Source organism: Tamandua tetradactyla, chromosome 11 (assembly GCF_023851605.1).
Source record: "Tamandua tetradactyla isolate mTamTet1 chromosome 11, mTamTet1.pri, whole genome shotgun sequence".
Taxonomy (NCBI): Eukaryota; Metazoa; Chordata; class Mammalia; order Pilosa; family Myrmecophagidae; genus Tamandua; species Tamandua tetradactyla.
In genome coordinates, this window is record NC_135337.1 from 40903546 (window position 1) to 40927515 (window position 23970).

Here is a 23970-nt window from a genome sequence, read left to right on the forward strand (position 1 = left end):
ACCTTAGTAGGAGTGAGCAGCAGACTGGTGGTCTAGCAAGAAATATAATAGCAACATCCTGCAAATGAGAGGCAGACAGGAACAAGATAAGCTCTCTACATAGTCCTGGAAGACCAGGAGGCTATGCATATGTACCAGGGAGACCCAAGAAAGACAAGGGGAAAGTTAAAGCTGATATGGACTTGAGTAATTGCCTGAACTTTGAGCATGCTCCCAGCTCACATGCATATCCATGAGTAAAGGCTGGCTCAAAGTGTTTGAGCATGACTTCTGACCAATCACTGGGTAAAAACTAAGCTATTCAGACACAGGACAATCCCTAGGGAGACAGGATAAAAAGTAAAAATTCAAATTAAAAAAAAAAACTGAGCAGAGAAACTGCAGCTGCACTTATGGAGAATACAGATTCCATTGATTAAGACAAAGGAAGTTAATAAAACAAACCAGGATCAAAAATAAACAAAAGTAACACTCAGGAAGAAAAAGTAACCAGAATCCAGAGATGCTTCACACATATAATTTTAAAAGTCTGTTTTTCAACATAAACATTATGTGGTCTATAATGAACAAAAGGTCACTCAACAGAAACTCCTGAATGAGCTTAGTTGCAGGGTGTAGCAGACAGAGGCTTCATAAAACCTGTTATAAATATGTTCAAAGAATAAAAGGAAGCTATGTTTAAAGAATTAAAGTGGAATATGATGGCAGTATGCAACACATAGAAAACTGCAATGCAGAAAGTGAAATTATTTTAAAAATGAAAATAATAGCTTAAAAAGTACAAAAACTAAAATACAAAAATGTATTGGATAGGCTCAATAGCAGATTTGAGAGGGCAGAAGATTGGAGAAAGAGCCATTGAAATAATCCAGACTGAAGAATAAAAAGAAAAAAGGCAGGGGAAAAAATGAATAGAACCCCAGAAACCTGAGGATATAGGTATACAATGAGAGCCCTGGAAAGACAGGAGCAAAAGAAAGAGGGCAGAAAAATATTTAAAGAAATAATGGCTGAAAATGTCTCAAAGTTGATGGAAAACACTAACCAGTGGATTCAAGAAGCTTAGCTAATGCCAAATAGCTAAACACAAAGAGATTCACACCTATTCTTATCATATTCAAGTTATGGAAAGACAAAGACAAAAAGAAAACTGTGAAAGCTACAGAAGAAAGAGAACTAATTATGTACAGGGGAAAGCAATATGATAATTAGTGACTTCCAAACAGAAACAGGGAAGGCTAGAAGGCAATGGAATAATATATTCAAAGTGTTAAAAGAAAAAAAATGAATGATGAATTCTCTGTCTAGAAATACTAGTCTCCAAAAATGAAGGTGAAAAAAAGATAGTCCCAGTTAAACAACAGGGAGGGTATTTATTTGTTGCTAATAGAAAGAATAAACCAAGTTCTTCAGGATGAAAGAAAATGACACTAGAAAACAACTCAAATCCACAGGAAGAAATGAAGAGCACTGAAAATTGTAAATAAATATTAAAAACTGTGTACATTTTGTTTTCTTCTTTTAATTTCTTTACAAGACAAAGTTATATTAAAATAATTATAACTGCATTTTACGTTTATAATATAAACAATGTAACATATGCAGAAACATAGCACAAAGTTGGAGAAGAAATGGAGCTATGGATCAAAGTAGTTATATTTTACTAGAATTAAATCAGTATTATCCTGAAGTATATTGTGATAAGGTAAAATATGTATTATAACCATTAATCCAACTATTAAGGAAATGGCTTAAAAATTTTAGTTAAAAAACAAAAGAGGACTTTAAATGGTTCAATATAAATTTTAACACAAAAGAAGGCAATAAAGGAGAAAATGAAGAACAATAACAACAACTACAAGACATAAAAAGCCAAGAGCAAAATGGAAGGTATAAATGCAACCATATCAATAATTACATCAAATGTAAATGGAGCAAACAGTCAAATCAAAAGACAGAGATTATCAGACTGGATAATAAAGCAATGTTCTACTATATGATGTGTATAAGAGAAAATTTTAGATTCAAAAACATAAATAGGTTGAAAATAAAAGCAGGGCCAAATATATACCATGTAAACAGTGACATACAAAGCTGAAGTTCCTATATCAACAACAGACAAAGAATTCTTTAAGATAAGAACTATACCTAGAGTCAAAAGGGTTAAAACATCTGGGATCTGTAATATTTAGAAATTCATATGCTATAAACAAGCCTCAAAATATTGAAGCAAAAAAAAAACCCGAATAGAATTGAAAGGAGAAATAGATAATTCAACAATTATTAGCTTGAGATTTCAATCCTCCACTCTCAATAACTGACACAAAAACTAGACTGAAAATAGACAAGGACAAAGAAAACTTGACTAGTACCATCAAGAGACATTGACATTTATAAAACACAGCACCCAATATCATCAGAGTACATTACAAGCACACATGGAAAATAATCTAGGAGTAGTCACATGCTAGGCAATATGGCAAGTCTTAACTAATTTGAAAGGATTGAAAAATAATTAAAAAAATGTTCTCTGGCAAAAACAGAATTAAATTATGAATCAATAACAGGATGAAATTTTGGAAATTTTAAACTATTTGGGTAGTAAACCACAAAGAAATCCCAAGGAAAATTAGAAAATATTTTGAGGTGAATGGAAAAATAACACATCAAAATTTTTATATATTAGCAATAAACAATCCAAGAATGAAATTAAGAAATAACTTCATACACAATAGTGACATCACAAATAAGATACTTAGGAAAAATTTAACAAAGAATGTACAAGATTGGAAAACAGCTGAGAGAAAGCAAATAATATACAAATAAATGGAGAGAGAGTTCATTTTCATGGATGGGAAGATTCAATATTGTCAAGGTGGCAATTACCAGATTCAGTACAACAACTAGGGAATCTTATCAAGCTTTTTTTTTTTCCTAGAAACTGACAAGCTGAACCTACAATTTCTACGGAAATGCAAAGGACCCAGATTAGCCAAAACAATTTTGAAAAAAGAGGAACAAAGTGAGAGGACTTACACTAATCTGATTTCAAAACTTAAAGTTACAGTAATCAAGAGAGTGAGGTATTGGCATTGCTATATCCATGTACAGATAACTAGATCAGAATTGAGAATTCAGAAATAAATCCTTACACTATGGTCAGTTGATTTTTGACAAAGGTGCCACTGTGGGTTGACTTGTGTATCACAAAACGATATGTTGAAGGCCTAATCCTCAGAACCATGAATGTGAACTTATTTGGAAATAGGGTCTTTGCAAATATGATCAAGTTAAGATAAGGTCATACTGGATTAAGAGTAGGCCTTAAGCCTAATGACCAGGATCCTTATAAAGTCAGGAACATGAAGAGAAATGAAAACACAAAGAGTAAAAGACCATGTGTGGAAAGAGGCAGAGATTGTTATTCCTGGGGCCACCAAAAGCTGGAAAAGGCAAAGGTTGACTCTCTTGCAGAGCTTTTGGAAGTTGCATGCCTCTGCAGAAACCTTAACTTTAGACTTCAAGCCTCAAGAACATTGAGAGAATACATTTTGTTGTTTTCAGGCCTCCCCGTTTATGGCACTTATTTTTCAGCAGCCCTAGTAAACAAATGTAGATGTTATGATAATTCAATGGGGAAATAAAAGTCTTTTCAACAAATGGTGCTGTAACAATTAAATACCCATACCAAAAAAAAAAGAATTTACACCATGCATAAAACTTCACTCAAAAAATTTTAGAAGAAAGTATTGAATAAAATCCTCATTACTTTGAGCTAAGCAAATGTTTGGTACCAAAAGTTCAATATATAAAGAAAAATATGAAAAATTGGACTTCATTAAAGTCATAAATTTTGCTCTTCAAATACACCATTGAAGAAAATGATAAAACAAGCCACAAACTGGGATGAAATAATTGCAATTCAAATATCTGACAAAGAATTTGTGTTCAGTATATATAAAGAACTCTTAAGCCTTGATAATAAGATGACAAATTATTCAATTTTTGAAAATGGACAAGAGATTTAAATATCCAAATCACCAAAGATAATACAAAAACGGCTTATAAGAACATGAAAACATGTATAACCTCATCAGTTATTAAGGAAAAACAAACTGAAACCACAATTAAATATCACTTCATACCCACCACAATTGCTATAATCAAAAAGATTGACAATACCAAGCATCGATTAGGAGTAAAGAAAAGTGGAACTGTCTTATATTGCTGGTGGGAATGTAAAATGGTACAGCCACTTAGGAAAACAAGTTTAGCAGCTGCTTAAAAAGCTAAACATAAACTTACCTCTGACCAGTAATTCTACTCCTATATATCTACCCAAGAGAAATGAAAACATATGCCCATACAGACGTTCTTAGCATTAGCAGCTTTATCCAATTAGTCCAAATCTAGAAACAATCTTAACATACATCAACTGCTGAATGGATAAACAAAATTTGTTACATCCATATAATGCAATATAATTCAGGAATAAAAAGTAAACAATTATTGATATATTCCACAAGGATGAACCTCAAAAATATTATGCTAAATGAAGTAAACCAGAAACTATAGACTACATGTTGTATAACTCCATTTAGATAATGTTCAGAAAAGTAAATTTATAAAGCAGAAAGTAGATCAGCATTTACCTATGGTTAAGGTTGGAGTGGTGACTGCAAATGGGTAGAAAGGAACTTTTAGGGGTAATGCCAATGTTCTAAAACTGAATTGTGGTGAGAGTTATACAATTCTATAAACTTACAAATAATCATTAAATTGTACACTTATAATAGGTGAATTTTATGGTATGTAAGTTATATCTCAATTTTAAAAAGTTGTCAAATGCTTTTCTAGGGAGAGAGTTTGAATGAAGATCATTTTGCTGTGAAAAGAATCACTTCATTGTATGACCGATAATATTAAACGTAAGGCTAGTAAGCATCCATTAAATTGGGAGAATTATTTAAAAAAAACCTTTTGAGACTTGATAAAAGCTATTTCTTCTCAATACCCTATAGTAAACAGAACTAATTAAAGGGAAGAAGATAAGTAGATTTGAATAAGAAATAAATGAATTTCATAAAATTAAAACAAGAATTTCAAAATGGAGGATCAAAACCCAGACCCCTCCCTTATGAAGTTTGGTATTATCAGAACTTCTTTCATAAATTTTAGTGATATTATCTGTAGTCCTTGACTAGGAGCACACTAAAGAGGCTTTATCAAAGAGAAAAGGAGAAACCAGTTCATCTAATTATTTAAGAATATGAAAGTCCAGATATTTACATGAAATCTCTTGATCTTGATTTTAAATAATGATATCTAATAATTTTTTTTTATAATACCACATGGCCTAAGAAAACAAAACAAAACAAAACTGCTTCCTAGACCCACATTTGGTTCTCAGCTCATCAGTTTGTTCTCCCTGGACTAGAAGTTCAGGAAAGGAAGGAAGTAGCATGACAATGTGAACTTTGTTGACTATTTCTCAGCGAAACTGGTGAAAAATATTATTTTTTTTAATCAAAGCCCCTGGAAGGAGTTCCTAAGGGCAGAGAGCAATTGAAGAAACATCTATTCAAGAAAACTATAAAAATCCAGTAAGAAAGGTAAGAATTTATGTATCTGAACCAAGACTGCTTCTTTCCACCCCTCTCACAGTTCAATAAGGTGGTGGGTGATTCCATTCCAGAATGTTGCAGCCAAGAACACAGGTCTCTTTTCCCTCCAAGCTCCCAGCTGGAGGGCTTTCTTCCATGGAGAAGCAGGACTTCAGAATTTCTTATTCTGCCCTCAGGTGCCAATTGCTGAGACTAAGTTATAGGTGAGTGTGATCAAAAGACAGAGGTTTCCTTCTTCCACCCAACCTCACCAATGGAATAGAGGCTCTGTGTTGGGCATGATGACTTGGGAAAATGGACTCCAAGAATTCTTTCCTAGGCTTGTGAAGTGAACTTTCCATGCCAGAGAAGCAAGCTGAGAAGACATCAGGCTATTGCGTTCCTTCCACTGAACACGCAGAGCATATAGAGTAAGGATGTCATTTAGAGAGATGCTTGCCATTGCCCCCACCCCCAGGTTCAATGCCCTGGTTCAGAGATTTTGTATGGATGAAGAAGCAGACCATTAAATAGGTAGCTCCTAAACTTATCCCAAAGGAACTAACTTCATTTGCAACAGAGCTGGGAGAAGTATAAGCCTAAGGGTACTACTCTCAAGAGTGGCGGAGGCTGTGGCTAAAGATAATTGGGAGAAGAATGATGGATTTAATAAAGACACAACTTAGACTGCAACCTGGCTAATTTGTAGGAGGAACCAAGAAATAAGACAACTGGAGGAACTAGACCTCTTAGAGTTAGAACAAATACCAAATGCAGACATCACTAAGAAATCATTCCTTCAAAGGAGACAAAAATTGATTGGATTAGTGTATGAAGCAATTGATGCTCCCAAGGCACTGTTCAAAATAACAGAATAACTAGCAGACAATTAATGAATTTTAACAGCTGGGTATTGCCAGGGAGAACGGATGAGAGCCAAGGAGTATCAGTGACATCCCAGGATGACTATGAGCACATCCAAACCTGCACTTCCCTGAGAAGGAACATCAGAGGCTTAATAGTGTGTGTGAGAAGAAATAGACTTTACTAAAACAACTCAGTCAGGCATTAAACAAATAAACAAACATTCAACAATAAACACCAAGGCAGGGAGCAAGCTAAAACCAATGTCCAGAGTTGCTACAATATATTATCTAAAATGTCTAGTTACAAACAAAAAATTGTGAGGAGTGTATTATCCCTTCACTGGAGAAAAATCAGGGAACCCAAAATGCCTGTGAGAGCAACAAGTAGTTTTGGGTTTAACAGAAAATATTTCAAAGTAACCACTATAAATGTGTTCACAAAAACAAAGGAAAGCATGATTAAAGAAAGAAGGTATGGTGACAATGTCACATCAAATAAAGGGTATTATAAAGAGATAGAAATTATAGAAAAAGGGCCAAATGGAGGTCCTTGAGTTTAACAGTTACAATAACTGAAATGAAAAATTCACTAGAGGAGCATAAGAGTGGATTTAAACTGGCAGAAGAAAGACTTAGTGCAATTGAAGATAGATCGATAGAGATTATGTAAGTAGAAGAAGAGAGAGAAAAAAGAATGAAGAAAATTGAAAAGTCTCAGAGAAATGTGGAATACCATTAAGCACATTAACATACATGTTTGGGACTACCAGAAGGAGAGAAGAAACAGAAAGGAGGAAAAAAAAATTTGAAAAAATAATAGCTGAACACTTCCCATTTATTGAAAAAAATGACCTATACCTTCAGGAAGATCAATGGAATCCAAGTAGGACAAAAAAAAGAAGTCCACAAACACACATCACATTAAAAATAGTGAAAGTCAAAGGAGAAAATCTTGAAAGCAGTACAAGAAAAATGATGTCTCACAAGGGAATCCAAATAAGATTAACAGCTAACCTTTCAGCAAACACTGGAAGTCAGAGGGCAATGGGATAACATACTCAAAGTGCCCACAGGGAAAAAAAAAGCCAGTCAATAATCCTATATTCACCAAAACCGCATTTTGAAAATGAAGGTAAAATAAAGACTTTCCTAGGTAAACAAAAACTTGTTACTAGCAATTCTATCTAAAGGGAGTTGTTTAGTCTGAAGGCAAGTGATCTTTGATGGTAATTTGAGTCCACACAAATAACTTCTAAAAGGTGTTATTTAATTATGAAAGATACTATGAATACATATTTTACCCCTCTTTTTTTTTAAGTGATTTTAAAAACAAATTGCCTAAAATAATACATGTATAATGTATTGCTGGGAGGCCTATAATCTATACAAAAGCAATACAATATATATGAAATATATTTGCCAATAATAGTACAAAGGAGTGCATGAGAGGAAAACTAATTGTTAAAGGAAATGACTACAGATGTGTACTGGGTTGAAGAATGTTCCTCCAAAATTCATGTCCATCTAGAACTTCACAAGTTACCTTATTTGGAAACAGGGTCTTTGCAGACTTACTTAGTTAAGATGAAGTCATATTGTATTAGGGTGGGCCTAAATCCAAAAGGGTTTGTATTCTTATAAGAAGATGGAAATTTAGATAGAAAAAGACAGACACAGAAACCATGTGAAGACTGAGGCAGAGGTTGGAGCTTTGCTGTCATAAGCCAAGAATGCATGGGGCTACCAGAAGCTGGAAGCACAAGGAAGCACCCTACTCTACATGCTTAAGAGGGAACATGAACATGCCAATACCTTGATATCAGATTCTAGCCTAGAGAATTTCTCTTTTGAAAGCACTACTCTGTGATATTTTTTTATGGCAGCTTGAGGAAACACAGATGGTAAAGAAATAATTATAGCAATTACTGTTGGATTTGTAACACTAAGAGGTGTAATATGTACAACAGTAATACTAAAAAAATTGGGGAAAGGGATTAGAGGTATATAGGAATAGCATTTATATGTATTACTGGAATTCGACTAGTATAACTCTTAAGCTGATATAAACTAAGATGTATATGGTAAACCACTGAACAATCACTAAAAAATTTAGTGAAAAAATACTAAAGAAATTAAAATGCTACATTATAAAACATTTACTATAAAAGAAAGCAGTAACAAAGGAAAGAAGTAGAACAAAAAGGACATGAAGCATAAATAAATAAAAAGAAAAATGGCAGATATAAATACAACTATACCAATTGTAGCATTAAATGTGAATGAATTAAGCAACTGAATCAAACCCAGGACTTTCCAGAAGGATTTAAAAACATCCAAATATATGTTATCAACAAGAGGCATACTTTATATTCAAAGACACAAATAGATTGCAAGTTAAAGTATGGTAAAAGATAAATCATGCAAATGGCAACCACGGGATTACTGCAGTATCCAAACCAGTATCAGATGAAATAGACTTTAAAACAATTTTACTGTGTGGTACAACGGTGGCTCAGTGGGAGAATTCGTGCCTACGCTGGAGACCCAGGTTCTATTCCTAATACCTGCCCATGAAGAAAAAACAAAAACAAACAAACAAACAAACAAACAAAAAAACCCCACAAGGTTACTAGAGATAAAAGGGACATTTTTTAATGGTAGGGGATTCAATCCAGCAGGAAGATATAACAGTTATAAGCATATATATATATATATATATGTATATACCTAATAGCAAAGCACCAAAATACATGAAAAAATCTAACAGAAATTCAGGTGAAATAGATAATTTACTAATAATAGTTGGAGGCTTCAATGTTGCACTTTTAGTAACAGATAGAATAATTAGAAGATCAACAAGGAAAGAGAAGACTTGAACAACACTGTAAACAACCAGACCTAACAGACATCTATAGAACACTCTAGCCAACAATAACAGAACATACATTCTTCTCAAGTAAACATGGAACATTCCCCTGTATAGACTGTATGGTAGGCCATAAAAAACAAAAAACAAACAAAAAAACCTTAATGAATTTAAAAGGACAGAAATAATGCAAAGTATATTTTCCAACCACAATCTGAAATTAAAAATCCAGACCAGGAAAAAATTAGGGCAACTCATAAATATTTGGAATTTATACAATACACTCTGAAATAATCCCCAGGTCAAAAAAGAAATCAAAAGGGAAGTCAGAAAATAGTTCAAAAAGACTGAAAGTGAAAACACAACACACCAAAACTTCTGGAATGCAACTAAAATAGTACTTAGAGGAAAGTTTATAGCACAAATGTCTACATTAAGAAAGAAGAAAGATCTCACATTACTAACCTAACCATCCACATTAAGATACTGAAAAAAGAACAAACTAAACCCAAAGAAAGGAGAAAGAAGGAAATAGTAAAGATTAGAGTGGAAATTAATGATAGAGAATAGAAAAATAGAGAAAATCAAGAACAACAAAGATGTTTATTAAAAAAGTATCCAAATCAACAAACCTCTAGTTGAATTAACCAAGAAAAAAAAAAAGAGAGAGACGATTCAAATTACTAGAATAACAAAAGAATGTCTGCTCTTGTCACCTCTATTCAACATTTTACTTGAGGTTCTAGCTAGGGAAATTAGGCAAGAAAAAGAAATAAAAGGCTTTCAGCTTGGAAAGAAAGAAAGAAAATTATCTCTATTCACAAATGACATAATCTTGTATATAGAAAACCCTAAGGAATCCATGATAAAACTATTAGAACTAATAAAATGAGTTAAGCAAGGATGTGGGACAGAAGATCAACAATATATAAAAGTCAACTGCATTTCTATACATTTGCAATAAAAAATCTGAAAATAAAATTTTAAAAAATTCCATTATAATAGCATCAAAAAATTACTTAGGAATAAATTTAACAAAATAAGTGTGTCTCAGTTTGCCAGGACTGCTGTATCAAAATACCACAGACTAATTGGTTTACAAAACAGAAACTTCTACTAACACAGTTCTGAAGGATAGAAGTCCAAATCAGGGTATCACCAGGGCCATGTTTCCGAAACTTTTCAGGGTTCTGGTTGTGGCTGACAAACCACGGCATTCATTGGCTGTGGCATAACTCAATCCCTGCCACTGTCACATGACCATATCTTTCTCTATGTCTCTGTCTCTCCCTTACTGTGTCCAAATTTCATCTGCTTTTAGGGACACCATATTGGATTAAGAACCACCCTAATCCAGTCTGGCCTCATCTTAACTAATAACATCTTCAAATACTTTACAAATAAATGAGTTCACATTCAAAGGATGGGCGATAAGGAGTTGAACATATCTTTTGGGGATAAAATTCAGTCCATAACAAGGTGAACAATTTATACTCTGAAAAATACAAAACATTGTTGAAAAAATTAAAAGACATCTAAATAAATGGAAAATCATCCTACGTTCATAGATCAGATGACTTTGTTAAGATAGTGATACTTCCCCAACTAATTTACAGATTCAACAGAATCTCAACTGACTTCTTTGAAGAATGAGCAAGTGGATACTAAAATTCATATGGGACCAATTGCCAAAACAATCCTTAAAGAGAAGAACGAAGTAGGAGGACTCACACTTAACAATTTCAATGTGTTATAAAGCAACAGTAATAAAGACAATGTCGTACTGCCATAAGAAAAGGTATATAGATCAATCAAATAGAAATGAGAGTCCAGAAATAAGCCTATTCATCTATGATTGATTTTCAATAAGGGGGCCAAGACTATTCATTGGGGAAAGAATAGCCTTTTTACAAATGGTGTTGGGACAATTAGATAGCTACGAGCAAAAGAACAAAATTGGATCCTTACCTCACACAATATAAAAATTTTAACTCAACACAATAAGAAACCCACAAGTGTTCAATCCAAGATTCGTCAATTCTCAATTAATGCACAACTCTGTTTTATTCTATCACCACCCACTTTTCCTTTTCCTCTATTATTTTGAAGCAAACCTCATCTTTAATATTATCCTTAAATATTTCACTATATATCTTGAAAAAATAATGATTCTTTACCTTTTAATATAACCGTAGTGTATTACCACACCCACCTCAAAAATTCTTAATGATTCTTTAATGTGAAAACTCTCCACACAATGCTCAAATTTCTACTCTTAAATTCATTTTTTGATAAACTGTTTGAATTAGGATCCAAATAAGATCTGCACATTGCATAGCCTTTTTCTTTTATTATAAACAACAAACATACAAACATTCTTCACATGGTTACAATCAATGCCCTACAATATCATCACATAGTTGTGTATTCATTACCGTTTCTCTGGCAAAAGAAAGAAAAAAGAAAAAAACTCATACAGGCCATAATGCCCTTTACCCCTCCCTCTAACTGACTACTAGTATTTCAATCTACTGAATTTATTTTAACATTTGTTCCCCCATTATTTGTTTATTTCTTATCCATATTTTTTACTCATCTGTTCATACTGCAGATAAAAGGAGCATCAGACACAGGTTTTCACAATTACACAGTCACATTGAGAAAGCTATATCACTATACTTTAAAGTGTATATATATATATATATATATATATATCTTTATGAAACATGGCTACTGGAACACAGTTCTACAGTTTCAGGTACTTCCCTCTAGCCACTCTAATACGCCATAAACTATAATGGGGATATCTATATAAGGCATATGAACAACTTCCAGGACACCTCTTGACTCTGTTTGAAATCTCTCAGCCAGTGACACTTTATTTTGTCTCATTTCTCTCTTCCCCCTTTTGGCCAAGAAGGCTTTCTCAATTCCTTGATGCTGGGTCCCAGCTCATTTTAGGATTTCTGTCCCATGTTGCCAGGGAGGTTTACACCCCTGGGTGTCATGTCCCACATAGAGGTGGGGAGGGCAGTGAGTTCACGGGCCGTGTTGGCTGAGAGAGGCCACATCTAGCAACAAAAGAGGCTCTCTGGGGGTGACTCTTAGGCCTAATTTTAAGTAGGCTTAGCCTATCCTTTGCTGGGTAAATCTCACAGGGGCAACCCCAAGATTGAGGGCTCAGCCTATTGATTTGGTTGTCCCCACTGCCTGCGAGAACATCAGGAATTCTCCAAATGGGAAAGTTGAAAATTTTCCCCTTTCTCCCCATTCCCCCAAGGTGGCCCTGCAAATATCTCTTTATTCACTGTTTAAATCACTCTGGGATTTATCGGCATGACACTAACCTGGGCAAGCCAACAAACTCTCATGTCCTATTCAAAGTTCCATGTACTTATGGTGTTCAATTAAACTGTCCATATAAGTTAAATTAGGAAATGTACTAGTCAAAATATAAATTTTGTACCAAATAAACATTTCTTGCTTTAGTCTCACACAGAAGTTGAAGTTTCAAAATATGAATGACCATCTGTTTTCAACACCCTGCAATACTAACATTCCTTTGTTCTTCCTCATGCAAAAACATTTTTTAATTTGTACATTTAATCACTATCATTGTACACTCTAGGTATTCCTAGATTATACCATCTCAGTTTTATTGTCTATCTTTCCTCCTGGTTTCCTTTATGCCCCCAGCCCTTCTCCCTCTATCATTCTCACATTCAGCTTCATTCAGAGTACTTACATTATTGTGCTACAATCAGGTAGTATTGTGCTATCCATTCTGAAATTTTTACAATCAGTCCTGTTGTACAATCTGTATCCCTTCAGCTCCAATTACCCGATCTCTACCCTATTTCTATCTCCTTATAACCTGTATTCTTAACTGAAATTCCCCCAAGTTCACTCATTAATGTTAGTTCATATCAGTAAGACCATACAGTATTTGTCCTTTTGTTTCTGGCTAATTTCATTCAAAATAAAGTTCTCAAGGTCCATCCATGTTGTTACATGTTTCATGACTTTATTCTGTCTTTCTCAGGTGCACGATATTCCATTGTATGTATATACCACAGCTTGGTTAGCCACTCATCTGTTGATGGATATTTGGGCTGTTTCCATCTCTTGGCAATTGTAAATAATGCTGCTATAAACATTGGTGTGCAAATGTATGTTTGGGTCCTTGCCCTTATGTCCTCTTGATAAGATACCTAGCAATGGTATTGCTGGATCATATGCAATTCTATACTTAGCTTCGTAAGAAACCACCAAACTGCCTTCCACAGTGGCTATGCCATTTTACACTCCCACCAACAGTGGATAAGTGTGCCTCTTTCTCCACATCTTCCCCAGCACTTGTCTTTTTCTGTTTTTTTTTTTTTTTTGATAATGGCCATTCTAGTGGGTGTCAAGTGATATCTCATTGCGGTTTTGATTTGCATTTCCGTAATAGCCAGGGAAGTTGAGCATCTTTTCCCGTGCCTTTTAGCCACTTCTATTTCATCTTCTGAGAAGCGTCTGTTTGTGTCTTTTGCCCATTTTTAAATTGGGTTGTTTGTCTTTTTGTGGTTGAATCGAACAATCTCTTTATATATTCTGGATAAGAGACCCTTATCTGATATGTGGTTTCCAAATATTGTCTCCCATTGAATAGGCTGCCTTTTTACTTTCCTGACAAAGTTCTTTGATGCACAAAAGTGTTTAATTTTGAGAAGTTCCCATTTATCTATTTCTTTCTTCAATGCTCATGCTTTGGATATAAGATCTAAGAAACCACTCCTATTACAAGTTTTATATGCTATTTCTCTACATTTTCTCCTAAAAGTTTTAAGGCCTTAGCTCTAATGTTTAGGTCTTTGATCCATTTTGAGTTAATCTGTGTATATGGTGTGAGGTATGGATCCTCTTTCATTCTTTTGCATATGGATATCCAGTTCTCCAAGCACCTTTTATTGAAGAGGTGCTCTGTCACAGGTGAATTGGCTTGACTGCCTAATCAAAGATCAATTGTCCACAGATGAGAAAGTCTATATCCGAGCACTCCATTCAATTCCATTGGTCAGTACATCCATCCTATGCCAGTTCCATGCTGTTCTGACCACCGTAGTTTCATAATATGCCCCAAAGAAAGGTAGTGAGAGACCTCTGACTTCATTTTTCCTTCTCAAGATATTTCTAGCCATTCGGGGCACCCTGCCCTTCCAAATAAATTTGGTCATTGGCCTTTCTATTTCTGTAAAGTAAGTTTTTGGGATTTTAATTGATATGGCACTGAATCTACAAACCAACTTAAGTAGAACTGATATCTCACATATACTTTGTCCTCCAATCCATGAATATGGTATGCCCTTCCATTTATTTGTCTTCTGTGATTTCTTTTGGCAATTTCTTGTAGTTTTCTTTGTATAGGTCCTTTGTATTCTCAGTCAAATTCATTCCTAAACATTCTACTCTTTTGGTTGCCCTGCAAATGGAATCCTCTTATTGACTTCCTCTTCAGACTGCCCACAACCAGTGCAAAGAAACACCACAGATCCCGGAGTGCTGATCCCACAACCCGCCACCCTGCTGCATTCATTCCCCAGCTCTAGTAATTTTGCCGAGGATCTTTCAGGGTTTTTGACATATAGTATCCTGTCATCTGCAAACAGTGAGAGCTCTACTCCTTCCCTTCCAATTCCAATGCCCTGTACCTCTTTTTCTTGTCCAATTGCCCTGTGCATAGCCTTTTTGATCTATAAAACCCCTCCAGACTGGATTTTGCTAACTGAATCCCTGTGGTGAGGTTTAACATATTCTTCTGCCCTTTGGTAGCTGAATTTAGAGATAAGCTCAGATTCGGGTTATTTATTTATTTTTGCAAAACTACTTCATGGATGGTGGTATATTTTTTCATCAGTAGGCATATAACGTTTTGTTTCTTTTTCTGATGTTAGCAGTTGTTTATGCCCATTATCTTCCTGAATAATTGCTAAACTATTACATATCATGGAGTTTATTTTTTTTGTATGCTGTATGGTGGGGTCACATTTCATTATTTGTCCGTGTGAGTATCCCATTATTGCAGCACCATTTGTTGAATTTCTGTTTGTTTTTTGGCAAATGCATGGACCAAGAATCCAACCTGGGTCTCCCACATAGCTGGAGAGAATTCTACCACTGAACTACCATTGCACCCCCCATGGAGTTTATTTTTATACTACTATATTTGGAGCCACCTTCTATTTAATGACAACAAAGGAGCATACATTATGGAATTACCATAACATTTAACCAACTCCCCTTAATGGTTAGTTATTTCCAATGCTTTGCTATTTAAATGTTTGTGTGTATATGTGTATACACTTAGGAACCAATTCTAAGAAGGAAAATCTATAAGTCAAGTCAAAAGATAAGGTTTTAGCCTACCCTCTGAACCCCCAAACCGCCTTTGGTGTCGATCCAGGGCGGTACTGGACGCTGCGAGCAGAGGCATGGCAGGAAGGCCGAGTTCTGGGGTCCGCGTGCCAGGGCGTGGGCAGTACCGCCTCGGGGAGCCTCGGGCGGCAGGAGCCAGGGGCCTTCTGCCCCAGGACGCCGGGATCTTGCCACTACACGACCCGGCGCTGAACTATTTCAGGTGGAAGAACCCAGGGGAGATCTCGCTGAGGGAGCACACGGTGCTGAGTCTGTCTGTGCAGCAAGCAGGACATCTATGGCTGGCTCAAGGGGGTCAACAGCTCAGCGATCACGGCCTAGTATGTACAGGTGAACTGGAGCCCAGCCTGGCCCACCGGCCCGTTATGCCACCGTGCCTTCCGGTGGCTTCGAGCCCCTGCCCGGCATGCCACCCACCTCCTTCAATTCTCGGCTCAAGGCCGTCCAGCGTTGCTGCAGTCGCAGCAAGCTCACTCGCCAAGCACCTTCCAGCCGCTGGGCCGCGGGCTTGTGGTCCTGAGAGGGGCGCCCTGCAGCCATCGCCCCAGCAGCTTTACGGTGGCGGGAGCGGTGCCAGCCAGGGTAATGATGATGACTGGGATGACGAATGGGAGGACAGCTCCAGGTGGCGGACAAGCAGGGAGCGCTGGACAACAGGCGCCTACCCAGACCTCGCTGGCTTGTATTGGCTAGGTGGGGGTGGGGGCGTGGAGGGGGCGCAGCTGCTCGCAGCCACCTGTGACTCGCTCAGCCCCGTAGCTGGGTTCCCAGGGCTGCCAGGCGCCCCTTACCACTTGCAGTACCACTGGCAACACCACCCTTGGGGCCAAGAGTTCGGCCATGGTCAGCTAGATACTCAACCACTTCTCCACCTTCCTCACGTGGGGCGGGCAAGCCTTAATGCTTGGCAAGGTATTGGGCTTCTGGAAGGATGGTCTTCTAGTTTGCAAGCTGCTAGAACATGATATACCAGAAATGGAATGGCTTTTAATAAGCAGAATAAGTGGCAGGTTTACAGTTCAAAGGCCATGAAAATGTCCAAATTAAAGCAAGTCTACAAAAATTTCCAAATTAAGGCACCAACAACAGGTTACCTTCACTGAAGAAAGGCCAATGACATTCAGTTTCTATCTCAACTGGAAAGGCACATGGTGAAAATGGCAATGCCTGCTAGCTTTCTCTTCAGACTTGTTTCATAAAGCTCCCCCGGAGCATTTTCCTTCTTCATCTCCAAAGGTCTCTGGCTGCCTGGGCTCTTAATGGTTCTCCTGGCTCTGCTGTGGCTCTCCAAAATGATTCCTCTTTTAAAAGGATTCCAGGAAACTAATCAAGACCCACCTGGAATGGGTGGAGTCACGTCTCTCTCTAATCAAAGGTTAATACCCACAATTGGGCAAGTCACAGCACTGTGGAGACAATCTAATCAAGTTTCCAACCTACAGTACTGAATAGGATTAAAAGAAACAGCTGCCTCCAAATGGATCAGGATTAAAACATGGCTTCTCTAAGGTACATAATCCTTTCAGACCAGCACAGACAGGCAACAAACTTGTGGTGCTGGGGCCCAATCGCCGTGAGTGGCAGGAGACCTACTCCTTCCAGTGCACCATCAACAACCCATCACGTAGACCAAGTTCAAGGGCATGAAAAGCTACATCTCCTATAAACTGGTGCCCACAACACACAGGTGCCCATGTACTGGTGCTACAAGCACTTCAACCGGTGGTATGCATGCCTGGCTGAGAAGTTCCTTGTCATCTCAGTGCCTCACCTGTCTGAGAAGCATGCCATGGGTCACTTCAAGGAAGACTTCATCTCCAAGCGCAGGAAGGGCCTGATCTGGTGGATGAACCACATGGCCAGCCACCCAGTGCTGGCGCAGTTTGACATCTTTCAGCAGTCCTGACATGCCCCAGCAACACTGAAGAAAAGGCCTGGAAACAGGCAAGACAAAGGCTGAGAAGGATGAGATGGTGAGTGACAACTTCTTACTGACCCTGACCATGCCGTCCGCTGCCACCCTTGACTTGGGAGGTGGGGAATAAGATCAACAGCTTCAACATTTTCATCAAGAAGATGGATGACAGCACACTGCAGTTCAACCACAAGGCCAAGGAGTTCTCCCACAAGCAGGTGAGGGGCCTCAAGGGGTATCATAATGTGGGTCAGTCGTTCCTCAGCCATAGCCAGGACTTTGAGCTGAACCAGCAGACCTTCTCAGTGGGTCTGAACCAGACTATTGCTTTCACCAGAGATGCCTACGATGCCATCGGTGAATTCTTCACAGAGCAGCCCAGGCAGGTCCTGGAAAAGTCATGATCCTGTTTTAGCGCTGTATCAGAGGCACCTGGCCAACTTCCCAGACATCATCCACGTACGAAAAGGACCTCTTACCAAAGTAAATGAGAGTAGGTAATGCTTGGAAGAAGGGAAAACGGAGGTTCAAAAGGCTGATGGCATTCAAGATCACTGTTAACAGTATTTTTGCCACTTTGGCTGAAATTCACTGTTTCATCAAGTTTGAGTAAGAGACTTTAAATCACAGATGCACCATTTCTTACAATAACAAATAATATTTCTCCAAAAAGTGACCCCAAATTGGAAGAAGCTCTTCACAAATATGCAGTGTTTAATGACCAGACATTGAATTGTTGACATTTTTTCAGTTTGAAGATAATTTCTACAGCAAAATAAAAGCTGTTATCAAACACCTATTGCTAACTATCAGTGGTGGTACAAGGATGATTTTGTGTTCAAGAGAAATCCAGCTGAATATATAATTATGTAGAAAAGAAACAGTTAATATGATTATGTAATAGAAACAGTACCATGTATTGCAACTAAATTATACTATGTATACCTAAACTACTATCGTAACTTTTGGAATAATACTAATTTGCCTTAACTGCTTTTTGAAGTAGGGGTATTTTAGTGCATACCTTGTAGACCTCAAAACCCATGAAAGGTCTCAAAGAAGCTGGCGGATAAAAGCCTGGATGCCTTTTTACTCTCATAGATTGGGATTACCTAAATTCAATCTATTCTTTGTTTACAAATTCCAACTAAAGCAGCTATGTACTTCGTGGCTTTAGACTCTTGGTTTTCATTTCTTCTCTCCCCACCTCACCCCCTTTTTTTAAATTTTAAAGTAAGCCACAACTTTTTTGAATGAAAGAGTGAAAGACCAGGGCATATGACAAACTGATGGCATTTTTTATTTGCTGAAGGAGGGAGATGGGTTTCAGCTGTCATCAGTTTGTACAGCAAGTATTATTTCTTGATAAAATGTGGCAAGAGCAGAGAAGTGGGACTTCATGGTTATCTCAGAATGAAATTTCTTAGGGAACGACATAGTGCCAGTGTATTCCCTTAGATGTTACAATAGCATTAAGTCTCTTTACTCAAGTGAAAACTTGGCAGAAGATTTAAGGGAGCATGTCATAAAATTGAGATAAGGAGTCTGGTGAATCAGGGGATAAAAGAACAGGATCAGTGACAATATATGCTTGGTTTTAAGTTCTTAAGAGATTTTTTTCTTAGCTTGAAGATTTTAATTTTCAGTGTGTTTGTGTGTTTTTTTTTTTAATGGATCCATACTGTTAACTGATTGATACTCATTATGATTCACTCATTTACTTAATCAAAATCTTTTCAGGGATGTCTGGAAAATTTAGTGTTATATGTGATGTAAAGTAGTGTTTGTTCATAAAAGGAGAGACCAGAAATTTCTACTATTCCAAATACTGAAGGAAAAAATTTATTGATTTATACTGTGTTTTTTTTAAAAAAAAGTATTGATAAGACCCCTGGACATTTGACCTTAAAATTATTTTTAACATTTTATTATTATAACGGAAATACAAATGGCTGATAAATATAAAAAAAAAAAAGATTCAAAAGCAGCTTAATTTAAAAAACACAAAGAGATTCTGGTTTGAAATGCCAAAACCTCAATGTTTTTTATTTGGTGAGCTAAATAATGTGATCCTTGGGTTTACAGATTTAAAAACTGTCACTGAAAGGCTTAAGTATCTATTGTTTTTATGCAGTCAAATTTATGCTGCCTCAGGAATCCCTTGGTACTGAAATGGTAATCTGGAAGTAAAGAGGTCAGTTGGAAATGTTGGTGAGTCATAAATTGGGTCAGTTTGCAGATAGTCTAAAACAAGAAGGTTATTGAAATATATATTCAATAGCACATTTAATTTCTAAAAAGTAACTTCATATGGGTTATATTTTTAAACTAGATTATTATCATTTTGACCCTTAAGAGCTAGATTTGACATCATGTGGCTTTAGCTTTACTACAGAAATAGGGAACTGTAATAAAATACATTGTCCTCTAAAAAGTAACTTTCTCTTTGACTGCAAAATACAGTTCTATAAACAAAACCCATATATATATATATAAATGTTATTGCAGGAGTTTGGCTATTATGGCATTTAATTTAAAGTTTGAGTCTATATTGGACAAATAAGCAGTATGCTTTTCAAATGATTTGAAAATCATTTTTGTCTTTTGATTTTGATGGTGATTTGAAGTGGGGTTTTTTTGGTTTTCTTTTTAAGAAAATCACTAAACTTGTGCAATGGTAGCTTGGAAATTATCTGAAGTCTTGTATGACTGTGCTTTAGCCAGGATGGACATAGCTTAAACAAAGATTAAAGTATAAGGAAGTAGAAACTCATGCTGCCTATTTCTAAGAGAATCTTTTTTTCTTCATGACTATATTACATGGTAATGCCACTGATTTATAAGGGGTTTCAATTAATTTTATGAGGTCGAACACGAGAATTTATAGTCTTCCTTTTCATCTAAGATCTTTATTTCTAAAATGTTCTTGGTCTTACTGGAGTGTTTTGGGAAACGACAATGCTGTGATGTTAATACCCAAGAGAAAAGCCATCGTGTGTGTGCTGGTCATCACTACCAGTATGGGATGATTTTTAAAAATAAACTGTCATGCCCTTCATGCCATTACTTGTCTTTATTTCTGTAATTTGTAATTCTGCTATATGATGTGTTTGTAATGCGAGGGCATGCTTTTGAGCCTGGCTTTGCTATTTTAACTACAGCTGGAGTCGTTTATGTGCTATAACTACAAACTGTGCACTGGAACCCCTTTACCCTTCTAGGCTGTTGTATCTAAAGGTATGGTTTTACCTGGACTAAGGGAACACATTTGAAAGTGAAACATAAAGTTAGTGCAGTAGGATTGGGATTACAGTAGGATTTAGGATTTTCATTGGGCTTCATTGGTATAGTTGAGTCTTGCATTTGTTCGTAACAACAAAGCAGATTCTTAAAAGCTGATTTTTAATTGTCCTAAATTTTGCTGCTGTTTTCCTAATTAAGGACTTGCAATATAATTTAGTCTGTGAAGTTGAGCATGTAAGTTTATGTATTTGCTATCGGCTTTTTTCCCACGATTTATGTCTTCATTTTCTTAGAACCATATACCATGTCTGATGCCTTTAAATCAATACGCATTATTCATTTTCTCATTAACAATTTTATCATTGTCTAACACAATTAAGTAAAATGGTATTATTTTATTCATCAACTAGAAATGTTGAGTATTGTTTCTTTTATTTCCTTAAAAATGTTATGATTGATAAAGATCAGTCATATTTATCTTTTAAAAAGTTAATGAGAGTTGTTTTATTTCTCAGCTTCAAAAAAAGATATGGTTTAAAAAATTGATAAATATGACAAAATTGTATTCTGCTGAGGTTTCTAACAGTTTATACTTTTACCAGCAATATATAAATGCCTCACTGTTTACTACAACAGTGTCATCAAACATTTTGATCTTTCACAAAATGGCAGGTGAAAATACCTAATTATAGTTTGAGTTACATTTCCATTAAAAAAAAATTAACTCAAAAGGATCAAAGAACTAAATTTAAGGAATAAAATTATAAAAACCTTAAAAGAAAACATAGGGGCAACTCTTCTTAAATATGATACCAAGGCATGAGCAACAAAACACAAAAATTGATAGATTGGGCTTCATCCAAAATTAAAAACTTCTCTGCCTAAGAGTCACTATCAGAAAAGTGAGACACCAACCCACAAAATGGGAGAAAATATCTGCTGAAAATATATCTTATAAAGGACTTGTTTTTAGAATATGCAAACAAAACTTACAACTCAGTAATAAAAGACAAATAATTCAATTTAAAAATGGGTGAAGGATCTGAATAGACATTTCTCCAAGGAACGTATATGAATAGTTAATAAGCATATAACATCAACAATATTATCATTAGCTATCAGGGAAATGCAAATTGAAGCCACAATACACTTCACACATAATAGGATAGCTAGAATCAAAAGTCAAATAAAAAAAATATTGGTAATATTGTAGGCAAATCAGAAACCTTACACACTGCTCATGGAATAAAAAATGGTGGGGCCTCTTAGAAAAACAGTCTGGCAGTTCCTTAAACAATTATACAGAGTTGCCATATGACCCAGCAATTCCACTCTTAGCTATACATGCAAGAGAAATGAAAACATGTTTTCACGTAAAAACTTGTGTATGAATGCTTATAGCAGCATTTTCATAATAACCAAAAAATGGAAATGGCTTAAATGTCCGTCAACAGAGAATATATAAACAAAATATGGTGTATCCACATAATGGAATATTATTCAGCCATGAAAAGTTCTGAAATACCAAATGTGCTCCCACAACATGAATGAACCTTGAAAATATTATGTTATGCAAAAGAAGCCATCACACTCCCAGGGGTGTAAACTCCCTGGCAACATGGGACAGAAATCCTAGAATGAGTGGGGACTCAGCATCAAGGGATTGAGAAAACCTTCTTGACCGAAAGGAGGAAGAGAGAAATGACACAAAATAAAGCATCAGTGGCTAAGAGATTTCAAACAGAGTCTAGAGATTATCCTGGAGGTTATTCTTATGCATTATACAGATATTCCCTTTTTAGTTTAAGGTGTATTAGAGAGGCTAGAGGGAAGTGCCTGAAACTGTAGAGCTGTGTTCCAGTAGTCATGTTTCTTGAAGATGACTGTATAATTATATAGCTTTTGCAATATGACTGTGATAGTGAAAACCTTGTGTCTGATGCCCCTTTTATCTACGGTATGGACAGATGAGTAAAACACATGGATTAAAAATAAATAAATAAGAGGGGGAACAACAACAAAAAAGAACACCTAGGGCTCTAACTTAGACTATAAAAATTTCATACGTTAAGTTTATTTTCCTAAAATAACCTCCAGAAGATTCCTAGGCCAGATAAATCCTGAAACCCAGAGAGACCAGCCTCTCCAAGATTATCAACTAATTATATATGCCATCCTTTATTGCTGACACCCCCTTATCAACATGAAAAAGTTAGAATGGACATTGCCCAAAGATCCCTATAGACTGGGAGAAGGATCAAAGGAGAAGAAGTCACAACAGAGAAAATAGGATTTAACAAAGGAGTATGAATGCTGAATCATTATACTGATATTTCTTTTAGCCTCCAGTGTTTTGGAGGAGCTAGAAGGAAAAATTTGAAATAGTGGAACGGTAACAGATACAAACTCTGAAATCTGCTCTGTAACTACTTTTTAAAATGTACTTTGAAAATTATTGTTCTTTCTTTTCTTTGTAAAAATGTCATATTTTATAATAAAAAATGTTTAAAAAAATACAACTCATAAATTGGAAAAAAAAGAAGCCACCACAAAAGTTAACATATTATATGATTCAATGCATATGAAAGTTCACAATAGGGAAATCTATAGAGGCATAGAGTAGATTGATTGCTTAGAGATGGCAGTGAAGGATGGGGAGTTAAGGTGATAGCTAAAGGGAATGGGTTTTTTATCTGAGGTGGTTAAAATGTCCTCAAATTGATTATTGTAATGGTTGCACATACTTTCTACTCTACTAAAAGCCATCGAATTATATATTTTAAATGGGTGAATGGTATGGTATATGAATTATAACTCAATAAATTGTTTTAAAAAGAAAGGAAGAAGCAAACCTGGCTCTGGTACAGTGTGGAAATGGGGCTGAAAGTCCCTTCTTACACATCCATTCTGGCATGGAAACCAAGATGAGTAAGCATGTGGATATAAATTAAGGACACTAAGTCCTGTGGTATAACCCTCGAGTGGGATCATCCTCCCATGAAGAACCAATGAGGATCAGTAGCTTTGCATCAAACAAGAGCAAGGTCAAATCAAATTGTT

At 36.1% G+C, this 23970-nt stretch overlaps 1 protein-coding gene and 1 pseudogene across 2 annotated transcripts in view; one reads left to right on the forward strand and one right to left on the reverse strand.

Annotated features, from left to right (window-relative positions):
* The window catches only part of PRKACB (protein kinase cAMP-activated catalytic subunit beta), a 145794-nt gene that overhangs the window by 50253 nt on the left and 71571 nt on the right, over positions 1 to 23970 (reverse strand). The window lies entirely within an intron of this gene.
* LOC143650938 (sorting nexin-18 pseudogene) lies at positions 15809 to 18407 on the forward strand (annotated as a pseudogene).